This window comes from Poecilia formosa, unplaced genomic scaffold (genome assembly GCF_000485575.1).
Source record: "Poecilia formosa unplaced genomic scaffold, Poecilia_formosa-5.1.2 Scaffold81, whole genome shotgun sequence".
NCBI classification, from domain to species: Eukaryota; Metazoa; Chordata; class Actinopteri; order Cyprinodontiformes; family Poeciliidae; genus Poecilia; species Poecilia formosa.
In genome coordinates, this window is record NW_006800020.1 from 1,110,441 (window position 1) to 1,121,060 (window position 10,620).

Genomic DNA, 10,620 nt, shown 5'->3' on the forward strand with positions numbered 1-10,620 from the left:
AAACTATGCAGAAGATCGGAAAGCTGGTGTCAAAGCCGCCTGCGCTTCCTCAACACCTCACAGCCTGATTGCCTCCATGCTTTGCTGCATTGAACAGTAGTTAATGCAATGCACATCTCAAGGTTTGAATGCATATACTGCAGTAGATGGGCATCTCTGTCAGTAGGACAGCACTTCCGTTTTATTGGTCTTATGCAATTCTGTTATTTTTTGCAAAACTATAGTTTTAGTTTTAATTAGCTGCAAGCTATAATCATCAAAACTTGATAAAAAAAAATGTACACTTGAAATACATACAAGTGTGATAAATCTCACTTTTCAAATAGAATTACTGAAATAAATTAGCCTTTCAAACTTGACGTGTATCGACGTGCACCTGTATTTGCAGCTGATTCAGAACAGCCATCTTGAACATTCTCCCACTTTGGAAGTGTAGACAACTAGAAGAAATGCGGCCAATTTGTTCTCATAGCAGAGTTGTCATTAGATAAAAACTGTTTGAGGGCATTTCGCAACCTTGACGAATCTTGTGGTTTATCACACAGGTCACACTAACTCTTATCAGCTGATTCACAGAAACGGTGGAAACACTGTGCAACAAGTGGCAGTAAAGTTACAATCTGAGGAATGCTTGAGGATGATTTATTTACCACTTTTGCAAGGACTGCAGTGACTGAGAAACAGAGAGAATGGGAGCAATTTCCTAAGCAGCCTGTTGATTCGGTTGGATGATATTTCACTTCAAGCGTGGGAACTACGACACAATGGAATGCCTGAAATTACTTTTAAAACACGCTTCATCTGTTATCAGCTTGTTTTGGTTGTTTCAGATGCCCGAATCACTTGTCGCTGTCAGGTGGGAACATTTCGTCAAAGCAGAATGTGTTCCCAAATCTGGCATGCATGCCTCGTCTTGTGTTTACAACATAGGACAGCAAAACAGCAAAGAGGACTTTGTGTTTCTATTCTGCATTTTGTTACCACAAAACTTGCAAGAGATGCAACAGTTCCTTTTTTTCTGCACTTTTTTAATGTCTGGGTGGAACTGACTCAGATCCTTTTTTACTAGTCTTCTGCTTACTGCATTTTAAAAAAAAAAAACAAATTGAAATCATTATCCTTAGTCTGAACAATAGCTGAAAGTGCATATCATTTAGTTTGATGTCTTGCATGTCAAGTGTTTGAGAGAGGATTTGCAGCAGGAAATTGCCAGCAGAAAATAAAGTTAATAAAGTGATTAACATTTTATTACTCTTGTTAGACGGATTTATAAACTACCCAACTTTAGTGGCATGTTGTTTTATATTCTACAATATAAATCATTTACAGCCCACATAAATCATTACCCCAAAAATCCATGGTAGCCATGAGGTCTGACAACATTAAAAAAAACAAACAGCAGCACAAGTAAAAGATAAATGAAACTGCATTTAAAAAAAAAAACATCACTGCATTTTCAGCGTTGTCACTGGGTCTGCACCCTACGGTCCACTTCTGTGTAGAAAGTTAGAAATACAGAAGTAGCTCTTCTCCCCTTTCTTGTTTCCTCTTCAGCCCTGTCAGAAGAGCTGTGAGTCACAAAGTGCTGCAAGTACCATGAGGGAGGGAACATTGTGATCTCTCAAATCACTTTAAAGAGAATAGACTTCAGGTCAAATCAGGGTTAGTTCACATCATTTCTCGTAACTACATTAAATGAGGCTTACTGGGTGTTTGACAAATTGTCAGTCTATTTGCAGGCCACATCTTTTGCCGATTTCCTTCTCATAAAAATAATTCATATCTTTTGTCCACTTAATCATGACTAATAGGGATAGCAACGACGCTGCAATGGTTCTCAGTTTTGATTAATTTACTGAAGAGGGAAGAAAACACAATTGTTTTTCTGTATTTGACCCACTCATCATTAATTTGAGCCAATTAGACATTTACAAGTGCAGTCCCTTGGCATGTCATTGGCCAAGGGACTGATGTTACTGGTTCAGTTACTGAACCAGTAACATCAGTGTTACTGGTTCATTTGCAATGCTTGTATATCAACCAATTATTTGGGGTCACACATAAATACAATTAGCCACTGAGAAATTTATTTTTTTTATTCTGATGCAAAATATTGAATCAGAAAGTGTAACATTTATAAGGTGCTTTTTCTATAATAGTAAAAGTTGACTATATTTTAATATAAATGATCAGAATTACACATTACTTACTTTACTATGCATTCAATGCAATGGTTTAATTCAATCAAACATTGAAATATATTCATTCACCTTTTAACCCTGGAGCAGGCCTGCAATCAGTCTGAGGTTTCTACTCTTCAAGCAGAAATGGTTGTTTTAGTCAGTGCTCAGTTTAAGGTCCTCTCAATCAGATTCAGATTTGAACTTTAATTAGGCCATTCCAAAACCTATATGGATTTATTTTTATTTTTGAGCCAGTCAGAGGTGGATCGTTTGTGTTTCAGAAAATTATCTTTCATTCTTGAGTGGCTTTGAACTTATCACATTTTGATGACCTAATATGTTTCTTCAGAATTTCCTGAAAGACAATAAAACTCATGGTTCGTCCAGGTCCTGAAGCAGCAACGTAGCCAAACACCATCACACTCCAAACACCATGTAGAGCTGTCAGTTTGAAGTCAATGTTATGAAAAGCTGTGTTGACTTTATGTAATGGAATGGACATTTTTCAGATTTTTTTCCCCCCAAAGATCTTGTGGATGATCAAAATGTTTTTTTGGGGAAATGCAATGAGTGTTTGTGTTCTTTTTGGTCACCTGTGGCTTTCTACTTGCAACTCTGCCATGGATGCAATTTCTGTGCAGCCTCTTTTTCTTTATTGTCGAGTTGTGAAAACTGGCCTTAGCTGAGGTAAGTGAGATCTGCAGTGTTGCAGATGATGTTTGTTTTGTTTTTCTGACTTCTAGAGTGAGGTTGTCAATGCACTCTTGAAGTCATTTTGGTAAGTCAAACATTCCTGGGAATGTTCAGTGTTCCATGTTTTCTCCCTTTGTGGAGTAAGGCTCCCACCCCAAACCCTTAAAAATGACTTTGTAACCTTTAATGACCTTGTCGCTCATCTGTTCTTCCATTTCTTTAGGTCAGGGCCCGATATGTTACCTTTTGAGATCTTTCACTTTCTTTCATGTTGTCAGAGAGATTCAATTTAACAGATTTGTTGTTAATGCCATAGGTCTGGCAGCAATCAAGACTGAATGGCTCTTGAGAAATTGAACTCGCCTTTCCGGAAATGGAAAGGCGAGTTCCATTTCCGGAACTTTAAATTATTGAGCTTTATAAAGCTCAATAAATTCATGATTTTAAAAGTGAGGCAAATTTTTTTATTTATTTTTTTTTAACTGGAATGAGATCCAGATTACTCTGGAGGGACTATACATCCCTCCTAGCCTGGGTGGGAATGCCTCAGGGTGAGCTTGTGAGGGTCACCAGGGCAGAGAGATGTCTAGGCTTCCCTCCTGAAGTTGTTAGATAAGAGGAAACCAGTAGATGGATGTACATATTATTGGAAAACTGCATGTTGCATGTGATTTAATTTAGCTGATTTATTTTTTCTGTCTCTTAGAAGTAACATTCAAAGTGTGGTTAAAAAAAAGAGCGAGAAAGAGACTTATTTTTGACACAACAGTAATAAACATGGAGGCCAAGCAGTTTTTTAAAACTGTCATAGACCTTCTTTAGTCACAACCCAGCACACACCACTGATGTGTTATGACCAGCTGCCAAACTGAAGCTACCAAAAATATCTGAAAATATGCGCTGAAGTAGCTCTATCAGATCCCGTGATCACATGTGCATCCGGAAAAAAAACCGTGGCCTATACAACCAAAATGAAGATGTACAGGATTAGACACAACATGGTTTCATCCAACCTCTTGCCTTACACTGGCCTGCAACGTTAACAGATGTTATCACTTCATCCTGTTGACACCTTTCACAGTGAGAAAAAAGAGAGTGGAGGAGGAAACAGCAGCAGCAGAAGAGCTGTTTTCGACGGACGGAAGGCGCGCGCTGTCAAGGGTGCGCGTGCAGGCGTGAAGAGTAGCGTGTGTGTGTGCGCGCGTGCGTACCCGGGCGCTCTCGCCCTCCCACTCCCATGATCTGTAGGGCAAGGGTGATGGAGTGTGACTTCCGAAAGCAAACCGTCCACACTGACAGGCCACAAACCACGCGAGACCTCGAGAATGCACTGAAAACTTCACATCACTGTCGTTATTTATTTGTGCTGCTACATACATTTGTTCGCGAAAGGAGAAATAATTATTTCCGCCATGTAATAAAAAGTGTCTCAGTCTGAAACGGAACTTCAAGTTGAGAGAGGGAAAAAAAGTTGCCTTTCAGCTTCTCCTGGTATCCGGGTGGTTTGCATGTTTTGAGGAATGAGTAAACACAGGCTCGTTGTCCCTGCCTGTCCCAACTGCCCCGGCTTAATTTGATAGAAGGAGGACGCAAATAATATGGAAATAATTGACGAGTTTTAGCTTTCGATCATTGTGCGGCTTATTTTCATACAAGCTGCTTTCAGAGCGCCGTCAGCCATGGTTAAATTAAAAAAGAAGAAACCACACAGTGGCAAAAAACAGCGTTTCAAGCGCTCAGGACGTGTGTCATTGCTTTGATTGTTATAAGAGAATTGGATTAGAGATTGTGTTTTACCTCTTCAAAAGCTTGCCATCACCCAGACTGAACAGTTTAATATACATAAACAACAAAAACAAATAATCTTACCTTTTCGCTTTCGTAAATAATCTCCCCATAAACTCCATGAAAGTCGATTTAATGGTAATAAAATAGGGTTCGAAATCTCCAATCAGCTTATGTTGTTATTCAGCTCCAATGCGTTAAAATCCCACCAAGTAAGGACGGAGGCATGCCAAAAGGTTTGCGCAGCTGGCCGCAAATCCACGAGGCTTTTAGTGAAGTTAACAAAGTAGAGAAAAGACAAAAGGGTGGAGGATGGTCTTTGATCAATAGGCGGAGTTATACCCCGAGTCAAACCAAGGCTTGTTTTCCTCACATGGGACGTTTTCCCGCTGGTGACTCCTTCGCTTTTATTGGCTGTATATCCTTAATACCCGGCGGCCAGCTGGCACCTAAACTGAAGTTGGGACTTCTGAATGTTTGTTCACTGACAGATCGCGCTCCTCTATTAGTGTCACGCCTCCCTCTTTCCTCAAATCCGACTTTCGTTATCCTTCGGGGAATCGCGGTCACCAGACGGAAGTGTCTTCGATTTATTTTTATTTATTTTTTTTCTTTTACCCCCGCTGACATTTGGTGTACATCCGCCAAAATTCTGAAACTAAAAAAAGGTTCGTAAACCTGTGACCCCGACGTTCTTCAAATGCACTTTATAATCAAATCGAGGCTCCTGCCGCTCTCTGTAGATAAGAGACCTCACATTGCATGCTGCTGTGTGGAATACAATTCTTCACGGAATACTGAAAACTCTAAGCAAAGCAGACAGAAGACAAAGTTCAGTAATTCGAGAGATAAGGAACCAGCTGTGACATTTTTACCTTTTTTTCCCCATAACTTATCGTCTATTAGAGATGCAGTCGTCAGTTTTAAGTATGTAAAAATTCAGATATGTACGAGTAAAAATGGACACTGATGCCTAAGATTATATTAAAATTATTATTTTACTGTTTGCAGGCTAAAAATTTTAGGCTAACATTTCTGTACATTTTATAATGCTAAGGGTCCAAAAAAGGCTAACTTTAAAACCATAAAAAATACATAGAAAGTCAATGTTTCTCATTCTGGATTTTTGTGAGAGAAACCAAAACAAAGTTAAACCAATGTTTAAGAAAGTAAGAAAAAGTAATTTGTGGTTTTCAAAATGAAAATGTGTGTCCTGTTACAGCCTCACCTCTTTTGTGGTTACTATTTTTTTTTAAATTTAATTCTTTTCAAAGCTTCTCGGTCCCAGTCAGATTTTTAAAATCTTGACACAGACACTCAGTTGGATTAATAAGAACTAAGCCAGTCTAAGTTTTGAATATTTTTTCATCTAAGTCATTTCATTTTAGCTCTAACAGGCTGCCATCATTATCATATAGCAGGATAATGATGGCTCTTCTTGTAAACAATAGGATCAATGCTGATTGATTAAGAATAGTATCTGAACAGCATGTTTTCTCTGTAAGGATTTTGCTCTTAAGGTGATGATCAGTGTTGTGAATAAAAAATAAAGTTTCACTTTAAATTTTTGTCTTGTGGTAAGAAGGTCCTGGGTTCAAATCTCATGCAGTTTGTATGTTCTCCCTGTGCATATGTGGCTTATCTCCACTTTAAAAACATGACTCTTGTTATTGCCCTCTCCAAATTGTTCTTAGGCGTGTGTTTGCAAGGCTGTGTTGCACTTTAGTGGTCTGGTGACCTGTCCAGAGTCTCGCCCAGTATCCACTGGAGACAGGCACCAAGCCTGTGGATGGACAGATGATTGTTTTATAACCCAACAGTGATTTTCCACTCTCTTCAACTTTATCTCTGTTGGCTGGCATACCCTATGTCTTCTTGATAGTGTTTGTTCACAAATGTACTCCAACTAATCTTCAAGGCCCCCAGAACCTTTGTCTTTGTCCTTAGTCTGATACAATGGGATTCTACTTACTAACTTTTGCTAATTATTTCTGAAGCAAACTTGTTAGGCTGGATCTTGAACAGGGGTATTGTGGGGAAATGTGGCTCTGTATAAATGTATAACAGTTTTTGAAAACAATGTGCAATTTTCCTTTTATGCCTTTTATGACCTACTTCATAAAATTCCAGTAAAATATATTGAAGTTGTGGCTATAGCACATCTTCAAAGAATATGAACTTTAAAGAATATGAATTCTTAAACAAATCACTAGTTTTTTTTTGTTTTTTTTTTGTTTAGTTTTTTTAATTGCACCACTATCTGATAAAGTAGCTTACTGTGTCTTTTCCAAACATAATGTTTATTACAGTAAATAAATGTATGGGTGTGTTGCTGAAAGAAATTACTGCATGGCACCTAAAAACCTGATGACATTTATAAACCTAAAAGTGCAGCTATGCTTAACATCAGAGTTACTCTCAGTTTCAAAACTCCTGCTAAAAAAACATCCATGCACCAAACCCGAAAGTGTGAGTTTATTTCGCAGCAGAACCAAGATTAACAAATGTCTGTTCACCTATGCTAAAATTTAAAATTAAAACATACTGTGAAAGTCTAAACCCTTTTGAAAGAAAGTTGTGCTTTCCCATTTGTTGAGCTCATCTCAACATAGTTAATGGTTGACTTTAGCTGACCAAAGTTAAAATCAAGTGTGCCATTACTGCAAACAAACAGGGTTTTACCTGCTGTCACATGTCATCACCCACTTTTCATTTCTCATCGGTGTGTCCAACAATCTAAAGAAGCAACTTTGTCTCCTCATTCAGGTCAAAGAAGCTAAAATTTGTTTTCTTGTCGTGTTTGGTTCTATATGAAACGACTGATGAGATGTTTAAAAAAAAGAGGCTGAATTATTCCACTGCTCACTTGATTTAACCTTTAAATGAGTCAATTTACTGTCGCTCTTGCATCATGTCTTTCCCTTTTTCACCTGTGAGCCAGAGTCTAATTTATGTGTCCCACAGGGGCTGTCACAGTTTAGTCTAGACAAGTGGGTGACTTGCATCGGTCCCAGTGGCTCTACAGGTAGAAGATGGGGGGTTGTCTGATGTGCCAGGGGTTTTGTTTCCCCTGCCGAGCTCTTTCCCATCTCCCCTATTTCCAGTTACCATGGCATTAGAGCCTAAGGCTTACCAACACAAGGTATCCAGGGACAAATCTTCAAACATACAATGTAAAAAAATAAAATAAAATAAAAAAGCGCTTACAGTCGTCAGGCATATGGTGCAACTTGATCAAGAGATCAGAGATTTGGATTTAAGTAGGCACCATATCTGAAATTTGTTCTGAAAAAGTGAATATGTGAAATATCAGAGATTTAGATTTTTGTTTGTTTGTCAAAGTTTGACCTATGTAGATTTTATTAAAAAACATATTTGAGTTGTTTGTAACAGGTTAAAAAGTGTTCCTGTCCCAGTTTTTGGTTTTGTTTTTTTCTTCTTGTGAACATTAATCATATTCTGGTGGAGAAAAGCAAACCGAATCCAGAAGCTCCATATTGCTGCTCATTTTCCTTACAATGTAGCTACAGGGTTTGCGTATTTATGTTTTTATATTTGAACCAAAAACAGTAACTTTGCATTAGCAGTATTTTTTATGTGCCTATATTGTCACATATCCTATTGAAAACAGAAAAAGTGCTGATAAACCACAACTATTTCTACTTTCTCCTGACTGAATCCAGGATGTGTTTACCTTTTTCAGTCTCTCCAAAGCCTTTAAAGTGAGCTGTGTTGACACATGGAACAGAGCAGGTGATCTCTCAGGATGCAGTTTCTGATGAAATCCTCCTTTAGATTCCCAGAGGCCACTAACAGCATGATGAGCCTGGAGACTGTTTGAGTTGCATCAGTCTCACAGGCTGCACGTGTTCCTGTGCATGCACACTGACACTTGACTTACCAACATAGTCATTCTGCTCGACTGATAATGCAGCTTTTATCGTAGTTTCTCAGTAGGAAATGGCCTTAAGTGATAAAAATCCAAATTTCCTGCTGCTTGTAGATGATTTGAACATTTACTTGCAGTGAAAATATGATTTTGTGATAACAGGAAAATAAAAATAAAAAGTTTTGTGTTTTCATTTTAAAATATTGAAATGTGGAAATTTGTTAACCATAAATAATATGTTCTGTTGTTGTAAATTTAAGAAGTGTACATACTTTAGTGAGTTTAAAGATTTATTATCCATTCTTTTTTTAGTTTTTCTAAAATGTCGCAGTTAAATAGCCTATCTCTTTCTTAACGAGCCCTTTGAGGTCCAAATGTCTTCTTTCTCTAAAATCACTAGTTTAGCTTCAAGATTAAAGCATGTCTGAATTTCAGATATTAACTTTTCCAAAATAAGTTTCAGATATGGTGCACCAAGTTTTTTTATGTTATCTCTTTACTATTTTTGCACACACTCTTTATTCATGATAAAGGAAAAAAAAATGACTGCCATTCCACCACCACTTTAAACCTTTTCAAAGGCATGTCTGAGTCATTTACCTAATCTTTCAACAAAACAAACTCATCCTAAGGAGGAGTCAACTAGCTTAGAGAGTCCAGTATGTTCGATTTCCAAATACTGAAGTGGCAGAACGAGTTTCAGGAATGGTGCTTGTCTTATATGGGATGCACCCAGAAAGCTATTCTCTGTCTACTTTGCAGATTTTAAATCCTTACAAAGCAATATCTCCCCTGTTTCTGATTTTATTTCTGTACACGTTACAATGCTAAGGGTGCAAAAAAGATAATTTTAAAACCGTAAAAATAAATAGATGCTTTTGCAAGGCAATGGAGCAGCGTTTTCTAAATATGTGAATTTAATGCTGTCACTTTGTGCATTGTAAAATACTGATAGCGAGGAAAAAAATCATTAGAGCAGGACTATATTTGTCAAGTGGTGTGATAAGCTGGTGTGGCCGTAGGATAAATCCTATAGATATTTGAAATGCATTTTCAAGACATCCACTGATAAGATGCGATAGCTGCAGTGAAAAACTGATTTGTCTTTCAAACGTTGACCTTGAGTTCTTTCACATCACCTCTGAATGCACTCCCCGTGAAATTTTTGTGATTCATCCCAAGTTGTAGGAACATTTTGTTCATTTCTTTTCAACGCACCTGCTGGCTTCCAACTCCCGCGACTCTGCCAAGGCCGCTCTGACACTCCCCTCCTCTGAATATACGGTTGATGTCATGTTTTTCTGGCCTCATTAACTGAATCTTGCAGCAACCAATAGCTGCAGGACAGGTTATGGCTCAGGGAGGAATGCTTTTCATTTAGGGAGCCACTCACACAGCTCCATGTGCCGCAACCTCAACAGCTCAACAGTAACAATGAACACCCCCCACCCACCGCAGCTTATTTGCAAAGCAAATTTCCTCCAGCGCCCCTGGATTTGGTGAGAAGTAAGATAAACTGAGATAAAATATGACTATCTGAGCAGCAGTGGAACAAACACAACAAAACAAAAATGGTGCAACTGAAGAGAAAAGATTCACTTCTGGGGAATTAAGAACTTGTTTCGCAAGTGCATGTAAATGATGACTCAAGGTGCGTGAGATCACAAGAATGTCATTATTAATGTTTATCTAAAAGGAATTAATTCACTTAGGGAATATAATTGTAAAGGGTATAATTACCCTTTACGGGGATAACTGTCTCTCTGTAAAGGATAAAAAGTGTAAAGGATTAAAAGTGTTTTGTGACATGACTGTACATTCTCAGTGCCTTGCAAAAGTTTACTTCTCACTTTTTCATGTTTTGTCACATAGCAACAGTTAGGTTAATATTGGAATTTAATGTAACAGGCCAACAGGAACTAGCATAACTATGAATTGGAAAAAAAGTCTCAGTCTCGGTGGAGGCTTTGTTTACTGAGGAATTGATTCAAACTATTTATTTTTTATTATTTGCATTTAGTAGCTGTAGCTAACCTATATAAAGAGAAAAACTGTTTAATTGGGGGGGAA

The 10,620-nt window shown here is 37.9% G+C and overlaps 1 protein-coding gene across 1 annotated transcript in view; it reads right to left on the minus strand.

Annotated features, from left to right (window-relative positions):
• Positions 1-5,264, minus strand: part of cunh15orf39 (chromosome unknown C15orf39 homolog) — an 18,651-nt gene extending 13,387 nt beyond the window's left edge. The window contains exon 1 of the mRNA XM_007556812.2: positions 4,746-5,264. The gene's annotated coding sequence lies outside the window, so the exon portion shown is untranslated. The remainder of the gene's footprint in view (positions 1-4,745) is intronic.
• Positions 5,265-10,620: the final 5,356 nt, after the last annotated feature.